The sequence below is a fragment of the Paroedura picta genome, chromosome 1, assembly GCF_049243985.1.
Source record: "Paroedura picta isolate Pp20150507F chromosome 1, Ppicta_v3.0, whole genome shotgun sequence".
NCBI lineage: Eukaryota > Metazoa > Chordata > Lepidosauria > Squamata > Gekkonidae > Paroedura > Paroedura picta.
The window spans coordinates 67,269,742-67,282,301 of record NC_135369.1 but is presented as its reverse complement, the minus strand read 5'-3'; the positions used below and the strand labels follow the sequence as shown (position 1 = coordinate 67,282,301).

The following is a 12,560-nucleotide window of genomic DNA, read 5'->3' as shown; positions in this document are numbered from 1 at the left end:
TAGTTTAAACCCATTACTGCGTGTCCTCTCCTCTGCAGCCAACAGAAACAGCATCCTGCCTTCCTCCAAGTGACAACCTTTCAAATACTTAAAGAGGGCTATCATGTCCCCTCTCAACCTCCTCTTCTCCAGGCTGAACATTCCCTATTGATTTTTGTTTTAATGAAGACTGAGAGTGCAGAGGAGTTGTTTGTTTGTTGTTTATTTATTTATATAATTTGTAGAATGACTTTCTCACTGAGGCTCTCCAACGGTTATGCAGCCTTTCTCAGAAGTTCATCAGCCACTGACATCACTGGAGCGCACTTACCCTGTTGAACTACAGGCCTACTCTCTTTCTCCACAATGGAAATGATAAGTGATTGATTGATTAATTGATTCCTGCATCTTACTTCTGTACCCCCTTCTCTGAAGGGGCATGTCACCATTTCTGGGGTTTCTAGAAACCTGAAAAAATATTTCAGGGGTTCCTCAACAGGGGTTCCTCAATATTTCAGGGGTTCAGGGATTCCCCAGTCAAAAGTTTGAAAAAGGCTGGTCTACAATCTTTATCCTTTTACCAAAGTATCTTTATGAAACATTGTGTCTTAATCCCCGGGGGCAGGGGTGGGGAGCTCTCTTGAATAGTTCTGTTTTGCATAGTTGCTATGCTGCCAAGAGGACAGTAGCGTTCCTGATCTCATTAGGCAGGCCATTCCATAGGATGAGGGCTGCCACAGAGAATCCACACATATGGGCCGTTGTTGATTTTGTGAGGGTAGCACCAGGAAAAGGCACTGCTCAGATGACTGAAGCTGGTGTGGGAGAGGTTCTGCATATGCAAGGGACCAAAACCATGAAGGTCATTGAACTGAACCTAGTAATTGATGGGCAGTCAGTTGATGATTGCAGAATGGGAGTAATGTACATGCTCTACCTAGCTACTGATGATGTTATTGCGCTATAGCTATCTAGCAATTTATTATTGCCATCATGGGGGCAAATGCTGCTCTCATGAGACTGAGGAAAGGGCTCTGTTTTTACGTTTGTGTTTTTTTAATGCTCTGGTCTATGACTGTTTAGATAAAGATTGATTGTATAGACTGAGGAAAGGAAAGGACGAGGAAAATGGTCATGGCATTTTGTTGCTACTGCAAATGCCTCCATGTTCACAACACCAATGAGAGCTACATGGGGAATCACTGCAGTCTCTGAGTCTCAGATGAATTGTAACAAAACTGAATCTAGCCTGTAGCTTAAAATCTGACACACAACATCTATTAAAATTGTCACAAGACACAGCAGCCTGGAGCCAGACAACCATCCTGTCCCCTCCCCCACCCCTTCTCCTTGTAACAAGAAAAAATGGGGGGTTGGGAATATCAAGCATCTAATAAGCTATAATGCACATCTAAGTAGGTCACACATACAAAAGGTGAACCTGAAGTAGAGGGAAACTGGGAAAACATCCACAGCTGTTGTCAGGATCAGGGCAAAGGGATCTGATTGATCTCTCTGGAATTACTCAGTGTGCAAAAAACAGCAATATTCTCTGACAGTGTTTACAATTTGCTAGAGAAATACTGAAGTATGAGTTAAGCTAATAACAAAGGACTAAAAGAATTCACATTTTATCATATGATGACCATTGAGTGAACCAGGTGTAAACCGTGATGGTGGAGTTAATCCTCTTTTCTTTCACAGCCAGTCCTGGTGATGAAAGACTTCAGTCACTCAACTGGGATGAGGTCTTTCAGGCTTGAATGATATGGGAAACCTGTCCCTGGGAATCAAGAGAAGGATAAATAACAGGATGTTCATCCATAAGGTAGGGAAAAAATTCCCTGCACAAAGAAAACTAGGTTGGAGAGAAGATTTCACCCTAAATTTCTTCTCAGTACACCAGTTTTCTATGTCAAGGGTTTAATTTTCTTGTAAGGAAGATTATTCAGTCCTGTGAACCCCTGTTGGCAATCAGTGTTGAAATTTAATTCTCCAGTGCACAGGGGCCCCAATTGAATCAGGATCACGGCATATGGGCAGTGGAAGCTTAAGCTTCCCCCATGCCATTTCCCTGATCTGAAAGGGCCCCATGGAGTCACCATTTGTTCTGCTGAGGAAACTTGTTTTTTTTAATTAAAATATTAAATTGTATTTATTTGTTTATTTAAGCTACATTAACTACATTAAGGAAACATGGTTGCAAAGGATCCACTGGCTTGACACGATCAAAGCCGATACAGGGATGACCATGAACCAACTGAAAGAGCCGATCATTGACAGAGATGTGTGGCAGAAGCTTTCCTATGGAATCGCCAAGGGTCGGACACAACTGAACTGATGACATGACATTATCTATAGACTGCCTTTCTCACTGGGACTCATGGAAATTACCGAATGTGAATCAAAACATACGACAGGATGGGACATTCAATAAGCAATGCAATCAGATTAGGATTGAAGAACCAAGCAGAAATCTAAAGTTGAAACTGAAGCAGAGTATAAGTATTAATATGACACATTAAATGATGCAAAATTACACAACAAAATCCTACCTACAGCAAGCTGTACACAGTCCTGACTCTCTAATGATTTATTCAAGTAGCTTTGTGAATCATTTTGTACAGTGCCACCCTATTGCCTACATAGTAGGGCTGTGCAAAGTCGACACACACATTCAGGCACTCTGTGAATTTGGTATTTCTAGCATACCAGGGGAACCTTCTATCCCATCATGGACTTCATTAACTGAACCAGTTACAGTATTTGCTGGCGTATAAGATACTTTTCCCCCCTGAAAAACATGCCTCCCAGTGGGGGGGGTCGACTTATACGCCGGGTGCCCTTCAGTTGGGATAGACATAGCTGCCCATAGTGGCCCATAGAACTATATTTTGAGTGGAAATGTTGAGGGGTCGTCTTATACGCCCAGTCGTCTTATACGCCGGCAAATACGTTAATTTACCTACTTAAAATTTGTAATGGTTTGTAGCTCACTAACTGGGCATACCACAAACCATCAACTGAAATGAAACACATTTTCCTGGTTTGTGCCCATCTGTAGTACATCTGAATACATCCATGCTAGGCAACCTCATGGACAGGCCTTTCTGCACACCGACTGTCCACTGAAACAAATTTATAATGGTGCTCAAAACTTATCAAAAGTCTCTGTGTATTCTCCAATTCTCCTTTTACATAAATTCAGTATCATAGTACATCATACCAATAAGAAGATTCCAGGCTATATGTTCTAAGTGTTCCAGTTATTCCGGTAGAGGTGTGAGTTTCCTTATATGACAGAAACCAGACTAATTTTATAGGCAGTTTTATACACCCCATGCTAAATAGCTAATTGGCTCAGTGTAGCACAGATGTGGCAGGTGTGTGAAATAACCACTTGGGTTTTTCCTCCTCGATTGATAGCACACAAAGTAATAAAACCCTAAAATTTACAATGTCTAAAGTTCTGCATATGAATCTGATGCATACCAAAGCCAAACGACAAATTCATTTAACTGAGTCTTACCAGAGTTCTATGTCTTGGTCCCCTGGGTCACGACACCTCTCTACATCAGCAGCACCCAGCCTTGTGAGTCCTCAAGGGTTCACTGCACATAAAGCAAATCTTTTAAAAATATATACAGATTTAATGGACCGTTTTTTAAAAAAGATATCACTATTCAGTTCTGCCTCTAGCTTAGCAATAGAGAAATAAAAGGCTAAGTTTTCTAATACATTTAGTGCTTGATATTAACATGCCTTCTTGAAGTATAAGAATTCCAGCTCAGAAGAATTCAACTCAACCTACAGAGTGCTCCAGCAACAGGTTTACTTGTGTACAAAGGCTTCCATTCCTTTAAACTGACACCGTATCAGAGATACCTTTTTACTTGAGCATCACTCAACACTGTGTGTCCTTAAAATTAAATGCACATGAATAAAGGATAAAGATGTATTTTTGAAAGCAGACCTTTGTACAATGTATAAAGTTTTATTGAGCTGTTTTTTTTAAAGGATATCATTATGCAGTACAGTCTCTATGGCTTAGCAGCAAATAAATAAAAAAGTTATTTTTTATTTAATACATGTATTTGATATTACACCTTCTTAGAGCATAACAATCCAAGGTGTAGCCAATTGTGTTCTATATGTTGTAGTCCATCATGATATAGCATAACATATCAAAGCATATTAGTATAGCACAAGCATAAAGTTAACATGGCTTCCCTCTGTCCTATAGTATTATTATAGTCTTTTTCCCACCGGTATCAGCTGGTCCTTGGGATCCTTGGATTTTTCAATGCAACTTTCCAGACAACTTGAACATCTGCTCCTAATTCCCCCCACCCACCTGATCATACAGCTGAGCACAGCTTCCAGGTATCAACTGATCACTTCTTGGCCTTGAAGCAGATAAGGATGGTATCTGCAGGAAGGCCCAAGCTATGGACAGCTGCCAACCAGAGAAGGCCTGCTAATAATCACTTTAGTCCTTGAGGAAAATCAGGGTACTTTGCCTCAAAAGTCTTTTCTGTTTTGATTGGCAATGGCTTTCCAGGGTGTTTCCAAGCTCTGTTTTCTGGGATCTTTAACTGGACTTGCCACAAAGTGAGCCTGGGATTTTCTGCTGTAAAGAGCTAGATTTGAATCCAGTATCACCTTAGAGACCAACAAGATTTTCAGGGTATGCATGTGAGGCATCACAATGGGTTTCTGCACAACTTGCAGTTCTTCAAAATCAGATTGGTGAGATTCAAAATTAGCACTCAATGAAAGGTAAGTAAAATAATAATAATAATTTATTCATCTGACAGCCTGTTGAAATTTCATTTGTTTGTTGATCATGGATTACATGGATATGTGCATACTTTTAAGAAACAATTCCATCTTTTAGAGACCACTGAAGAAGAGAGTTTAGTGGAAATGGCCTATATAATTTTTACCTGCATATTTTCTTACTTTGGTCTGTGTGATATTTTATATTTTTAATTTACATATGTACTGGGATTCTACTAGGATTGTATAATTTTTTTTGTAATAGTCCTTGCCTGTTCCACAAACTTTGTGGTTAGTCTAACTGCAGATATTAGTCAGGAGTCTGCTTCTGATCACCCACCCCCTTCAAATTTCTGTGTTGAGGAAAGCTGGGAAATAATAAAGTTAGGGATCAGAAGCTTAAGATCTCTGTTGTTTCTAAGCCTTTCCCAAGAACAGTAATGGGGGGGAGGGGAGGGGTGTGGATTGGAAACTCAATCCTAACTAAATTAAGAACAGTTTCCAACCCATCTTCCTGCTTCAAATTGCTGTGTCAGTGGAAGTCTTAAACACAGCAAAGTTAGAGATATGAAGCCTCTTCTCCCTTCACTGTGCTTCAACCTTCACATACAAATCAATTAGTGATGGAATGGATTGGAAGCCCAATCCCATTTGATCCCTCGATCAACTGAGAATCAGCTTCTGATCCCTTCTCCCCTAACAATCTTTCCCACATCACAGAAAGTTTGGCAGACATAAAATTTCTGGGATTAGGAGGTGAAAAGATGATTCTCAGCTGATTATGGAGACAGCTGGATTACAGTTTCTGTATCTTCCCCGCAAATTGCTGTCTCCTAGGAGAGTTAGACCCCAGCAATATTTCTCAAGAGGACTAGAAATCAACTTCCACTTTCTCACTATATACCTGATCCCCATGGCACTTTGCCAGCAATGAGGAAATCAGTCCTAGAGATGTAGTTCCCAGATGTCAATAGTCAACAGATTTCACTTGGGCTAATTTTATTACCACTACCTCAACAGTAGGTATGCAGTTTCCTTTTGAAACCACATATGAGCTGGAGAGATAAAATTAATTAAATAGTTTATTTGTATGTAAGTTTTATGAATAGTTAATGAGATAGCATTGTCAAAGGCATGTCTACCCACACTAGCTAGGATTTTCATCCAAGTGGTATGACCAATGGCCAGCTAACTATTTACAGAGCTGGTAACTATCAGAACAAGTACTGTGATTATGTGAAATGAAACTGTATCCAAAAGAGCTGAGCTATAATAACTCATTCAACCAAGCTGCCTCGTGTTAGTTATAATGTATTGTTCTCATAAGAACCAAAATTCTATCTAGTCCATCTATTTCCTAGAACTAGTTGCCTCTATGGTCACAGAGCATGATGGTAATTACTCTCATGATGTCATCCTCCTTCCTTTATGGATATTATTCATTATTTGCTATGCTTTAGACATCTAGTGGAAACATTTTTATTTAGCCAGACCTTTGTTGAGTCTTTTCTGGTTGTGCCACATTTCTTATCTGTTGCTTTTATAGATGTTTACTCAAAGCCCATTTTATTCTGTAATAAAATGGGCGCTAGGCCCCACTCCCCAGGGAAGCCTTTGCAGGACGAAGGCTTCCTGGGGCCTGGTGCACCGCGGCCACCCACCCGCGACCTGGGGCATTCTGGCAGCCCCAGGAACAGCCTTGCCACGTCAGCGATGCGGCGAGACTGTTCCCGGGGCCGGGAGAAGGCCAACACCCACCTGCCCGTGACCTGGGGCGTTCTCCCAGCCCCGGGAACAGGCTCGCCGTGCTGGCTGCCCTGGGAGAGACTGGCCGCTTTGGGTGCCGAAGTGCCCAACCCTAGTTCCCTGTTCTCCATGAGTCGCAGACTGTGGGGTGGGGAGGAGGGATGGTTATTCAAATCCAGGATGATTAGCCCTTCAGAGCCCTTTCCATGCTGTTGATTCCAGGAATAGAATTTACTGGCCTTGAGTGGTGGCCATTTGTGTGGTGTACTGCACACCCAGTGTACCCCTGGATGCCCTGCTAGACCTACTGGAGTCCAGTTCCCTGGACTGCTAATCGTGGGGTACTTTAATGTCCATGCAGAGCTACCATCCTCAGGAAATGGCTTTGACCTGGTGTCGGCCATGGCGATATTAGGACTCTCAAAATTTGTCACCAGTCCCACCTATCAAATAGGCCATACCCTGGATTTGATCTTCAGCATGAGACTAGAAGTGGAACTGATAGCAGCTAACCCCATTCCATAGTCAGACCACTATGCACTGAAGGCCTGGCTAAGAATACCACCTCCTCCTCAGTTGTGTACTGAGTTTGTTTTAGCACACCCAAAGAGACTTATGGACCCAAATTCATTCCCAAATGCTCTGTAGGACCCAATGACTCCCAGTGCTTCACTAAATGAGCTAGTCAGTGACTGGCATGACAGAATGCTGACTGCCACTGATGAGATCACCCCCCAATGCCCTCTCCAGTCCTGCCAAAAGCAGGCCCGCTGATATATGAAGGGGCTCCATGAAATAAAACAGGAACTGAGGCAGCTAGAGTGGGCTTGGAGGAAAGCTCATGATGAAGTATTGAAAGCATCCTACAGGACTTCCAGGAAAGCCTATGAGATGGTTGTGCAGTCAGTGAAGTCCTCAACTTCCATCTCATCCACAAATTCGCACCCAGCACAATTATTCAGGGCAGTTCAATCAATGTGGGGTGGGGAGACCAGAAGCTTAGAGTTTATACCAATGAACCTTCTCACCTCTTCATATCCATTTCCTACAGAACCTCTCAGTGCCTCCTATCCCCAATGTAAAAATATTCACCATTTATTTTATTTTTTCTTTTGACAGCCCATCGTCTCTCTCTTCTGTTATCTTTGGCCCAGCTGAGTTCCATAGAACCTTGTCTGCCCAGTTCAAAGGCACTCTTGGTCCCAGGGAACTAAAGGTAAAGGTATCCCCTGTGCAAGCACCGAGTCATGTCTGACATTTGGGGTGATGCCCTCTAGTGTTTTCATGGCAGACTCAATACGGGGTGGTTTGCCAGTGCCTTCCCCAGTCATTACCGTTTACCCCCCAGCAAGCTGGGTACTCATTTTACCAACCTCGGAAGGATGGAAGGCTGAGTCAACCTTGAGCCGGCTGCTGGGATCAAACTCCCAGCCTCATGGGCAGAGCTTTCAGACTGCACGTCTGCTGCCTTACCACTATGTAAAGCTTTTTCCTCAGCCACGCTGACCTTACATCTCCTTCATCTTATCAGAATTTCAGCAGCATTCCAGACTAATACTCATCCCTCATTAATCGGAAAGTTTGCATGCATTATATAACATCACAAAATTTGACAGATTAGTTGAAAGAAAACTATAAGTATAATTAATAATAATAACAATAAAAACTTCTGTTAGGCTTTGTGGAAAATGAAGACTCTTCATTATTTGTCTTTTGTGCACAATGCATTTTTAACACGCTGTTCTTATATTTTCAAGCTTTCCTTGGCAACCATAAGAGGTCAAAACAAAGGGAAAAAAACAAAATGATTGAGATTCTACAAGAAACCAGATCCTCCATAACAATGTTTATATTCGATTTAATTATATGCAGTGTTTTGCTTCACTTCCTGTCCTCACACACTGTGCTACTAAGGTACTTTGCAATAGATGCTGGGTTTCATGCCAGGTGTGTGCCTGCTGTTCAGTAGAGAGCAAGGCATTCCATATTCATCATTGCTACTGGGCCGTGTTGCAGACCAAGACAAGCGTATAGAATTCTGATCAAACACAAACTTCCTTTCTAAGTTGTATCTTCTCTGCACTTTTCCATGTAGTTTCCCCCAACCCCAATCCAATTTAGGATCTCTAGATTGTTGCCCAACACAGCCTTGAGCAGTTTTACCATGACAGTAATTTAACATGTACAATTTGCTCAAGGATAGAAATGCAATTATTAGGAAAGATATACCCGTTGAATTTCTTCTGCTGTTTAACCATTTAATGCACATAGGCCCCATCACAAAGGACAAATGAAACCTGATTCAAAGTCTTTTCATTCAGGGGTACATCCAGTGTTACTGTAATTTGCGAGTAGAAAGCCCCCCCCCAAAAAAAGAGAGAGAGAGAAAGAGAGAGAGAGAGAGAGAGAGAGAAAGAGAGAGAGAGAGAGAGAGAGAGAGAGTTATATTCATCACTAGAGGCAAAGCAAACTGCACCCAGGGAAACAATGGGCCCAGGGAAACACCCAGGGAAACTTGCACTGTGGCCTTCCTGGGGGCAGGCTACATGGAAAAAGCATAAATCATGGGAGGGGGAAGGAAGGAAGGAAGGAAGGAAGGAAGTCCAACCTGGGTCTCATGGGGTTGGTGGACAGCCTACTCCTTCTCCTGCCCCCCCCCCAACCCTTGAGGTCCTGCCTCCAAACTTCAAGGAACATTCCTAACCCAGGGATCATCAACCTCAAGATGTGGCCTGGAAATCTCCTTGAAATGGAGGTCATCTGCAGAGTATAGAAATCAGATCCCAAGAGAAAAATGGCTGTTTGAGAAGGGGGACTCTGCAATGACAACTCATCTTCAGGCTCCTGGAGATGAAAGGGCTGCTTGGGAGGGAGGAACTCTGTGGCACTGTGCCCCAGGGAGGTTTCCTATTCCAACTTAGACAGCTGGACACATTCCACCACCCAGGCTGTTTCACAAATATATAGAGGAACCATGGATAAGGATATGTGGAAGGAAATGTAACCACTGAAGTAGTTCACAGTTAATGGTGATTGCCTCTTCTCTTCAAGAGCTAACTCTTCCTTCTGAATTAGTAACATTTTAATATAGACATATTTTCTTAAAGAAATGATAAGTGGATGTGTAAATCAAGGACAAACTAGATGTTACAGCATCAAGAGGTCTGATCCATTGATGCCATTTTAGAAATGAATTCAGCCATTAAAAAATGCCCCATGGGCCTCTGGCACAGTGGAACCTGGTGAGATCGTCCCTACATCTTTTCAAATGCTGAAACAGCACCTTCCATGGCTTTTTAGGCACTTGAGTTTGTTGGGAGTGGACAAGATCAACTGATCTTGCTGTATCACAGGCCCTCATGGCATTTTTATATAGCCAAATTAATATCTAAAACGGCATCAGTATCCTAACTCTAACCCTGAGCTGTATGGAAGGGTAGTTTAAAAATCTGATGGACGGGACGGGACGGACAGATGGACAGATAGATAGTTTGGTCCTCAGTTAGGTACTTGGATTTTATCTGGATTCAGTGAGGCTTTTGGCAATGTTCCCCTTGATGTTCTGATGGGTAAACTGGAGGGCTCCAGACTGGATTTTCAGATGATTAAGTGGATAGGGAACTAGTTAGAAAACTGCACCTAAAGAGTAATCAATTGTATTTTATCAGATTGGAGGAAGATGAACAGTGGGGTGGCACAAGCCTCAGTACTGGGTCTAGTATTTTTCAACATTTTTATCAATAATCTGGATGAAGGGATGGAGGGACTCCTCATTATGTTTGCAGATGACTCCAAATTGGCAAACACCACACAAGATAATAAGTTCAATGAGAACTGAACGTGCTGGACAAGTGGGCAAATGAGAACAAGATGCAATTTAATAAGGAAAAGTGCAGAGTTCTACATTTGGGTCACAAAAGTGAGAAACATGCATACTGGATGGTAAGCAATGTGTGTGGATGAGATCTTGGGCTATTTGTGCACTGTAAGCTAAACATGAGCACACAGTGTGATGCAGCAGTAAAGAAGGTGAATGCAGTCTTGGGCTGCATCAACAGAGACATCACATCAAAATCATAAGATGTCATAGTCCCACTGTATACTGCATTGGTCAGACCATGCTTGGAATACTGTGTGCAGTTCTGGAGGCTTGTCAAAATGTGGACAAAATTGAGAGAATACGGAGGAGATCAATGAGGATGATCTGGAGACTAAGCCCTATGAGGAAAGTTTGAAGGACTTGGGACTGTTCAGCCTGGAGAAGAGGCGGTTGAGAGGGGACGTGATTGTTCTCTTTAAGTATCTGAAAGGAGGGCAGGGAATGGTTCCTATTGGCAGTGAGGATAGGACCTGCATTAATGAGTTTAAATTGCGTGTGTAACATTTTGGCTAAATATCATGAAAAAAATTCAGAGTAGTTCAGTAGTGGAATCGACTGCCTAATGATGTGGTGAGCTCCCCCACACTGGCAGTCTTTAAGCAGCAGCTGGACCGATACTTATCATGGATGCTTTAGGCTGATCCTCCATTGAGAAGGGGGTTGGATTAGATGGTCTGTATCAGGGAGTCTGGAGCCTCTTGTGGCACAGAGCCTCTTGTGGTGCAGAGTGGTAAGGCAGCGACATGCTGTCTGAAGCTGTCTGCCCATGAGGTTGGGAGTTCGATCCCAGCAGCCAGCTCAAGGTTGACTCAGCCTCCCATCCTTCCGAGGTCAGTAAAATGAGTACCCAGCTTGCTGGGGGGTAAACAGTAATGACTGGGGAAGACACTGGCAAACCACCCCGTATTGAGTCTGCCATGAAAACGCTATAGGGCATCACCCCAAGGGTCAGACATGATCCGGTGCTTGCACAGGGGATACCTTTATCAGGGGTAGTCAACCTGTGGTCCTTCAGATATTCATGGAATTGTAGTCCATGGACATCTGGAGGACCACAGGTTGACTATCCCTGGTCTGTATGGCCCCTGCTAACTCCATGATTGTATGATTCTACCTTCTTTCGTTGCTTCTGGATTGCAGGGTGAAGAGAAATTGCACATTTGTAATCTTATTTTTTTGGAATACATGTTCTTTTTTCACTTTATTTATGTCTGAGTGGATTTCTGTGACTCTAAACATGATAACTGGATAACTGGAAAAAGATATTATTTGTTAATGGGTGGCTTTACAACAAGGTGCACAGACACCTGTATGAATGGCAGAAGGCAGCCAGATCACCTCTCCCCTTTCCCAGTTCATTCCCCAACTCCAGAAAACAGAAAAGAGGTTGTGCTTGCTTGCTTTATTTATTTATTTTCTTATTTACTTATTTATTTGTTTATTTATTTATAATTTGATTTCTATACCACCGCTCCCAGTGAACTGACTCGCAGCGGATCACAACATATATATAAAAACATAGTTACATAGAAGTCTTGTAACAATAAAATCCCCAAAACTTAACCCAATAAAATAAAATATGGTTAAACAATAAATACAATAAAACAAGATGGCAGTTCCCAGCCTTCAATGCACTTGACTCAGTGTGCTCGAGTGGCTAGGGATATGGAATACACCAGGGCAGTTCAAACCATGGTCCATATAGGTCTAGTACCCAAGAACTAGGGGGGGGGGGAGTTTGAAATTCTCCAGTACTCATCATGCCCAATCTAAACCAAATGCCTGGCCAAAGAACTCCATCTTCCAAACCCAGCAGAACCTCAAGAGCTCTGACAGGGCCCTCAACTCTTCAGGGAGCTTGCTCCACCAGGTACGGACCAGGACTGAATAGGCCCTGGCCCTGGTTGAGGCTAGGTGTGCCTCCCAGGGCCCTGGGACCATCAGCAGATTCATACCCACAGAGTGAAATGCCCTGCGGGGTGCATAAGGAGGTAAGGGGTCCCACTGTTAGGAAGGGCCCAAGTCGCATATAGCATAAAGGTCAGTACCAGAACCTTGAACTTGATCCGGAAACAGACTGGTAGCCAATGCAGTTGCCTCAGCAGAGGCTGGACATGGGTCCTCCAAGATGATCTAGTGAGGACCCTAGCAGCTGTACTAGCTGTAATATTCTGCC

At 42.8% G+C, this 12,560-nt stretch overlaps 2 long non-coding RNA genes across 2 annotated transcripts in view; both read right to left on the bottom strand.

Annotated features, from left to right (window-relative positions):
• Positions 1 to 3,584, bottom strand: part of LOC143838173 (uncharacterized) — a 60,774-nt gene extending 57,190 nt beyond the window's left edge. The window contains exon 1 of the long non-coding RNA XR_013231291.1: positions 3,509 to 3,584. This is a non-coding gene — a long non-coding RNA (uncharacterized LOC143838173). The remainder of the gene's footprint in view (positions 1 to 3,508) is intronic.
• A 5-nt stretch (positions 3,585 to 3,589) lies between these two features.
• The window catches only part of LOC143838137 (uncharacterized), a 55,187-nt gene continuing 46,216 nt past the window's right edge, over positions 3,590 to 12,560 (bottom strand). Inside the window, exon 4 of the long non-coding RNA XR_013231254.1 lies at positions 3,590 to 3,607. This is a non-coding gene — a long non-coding RNA (uncharacterized LOC143838137). The remainder of the gene's footprint in view (positions 3,608 to 12,560) is intronic.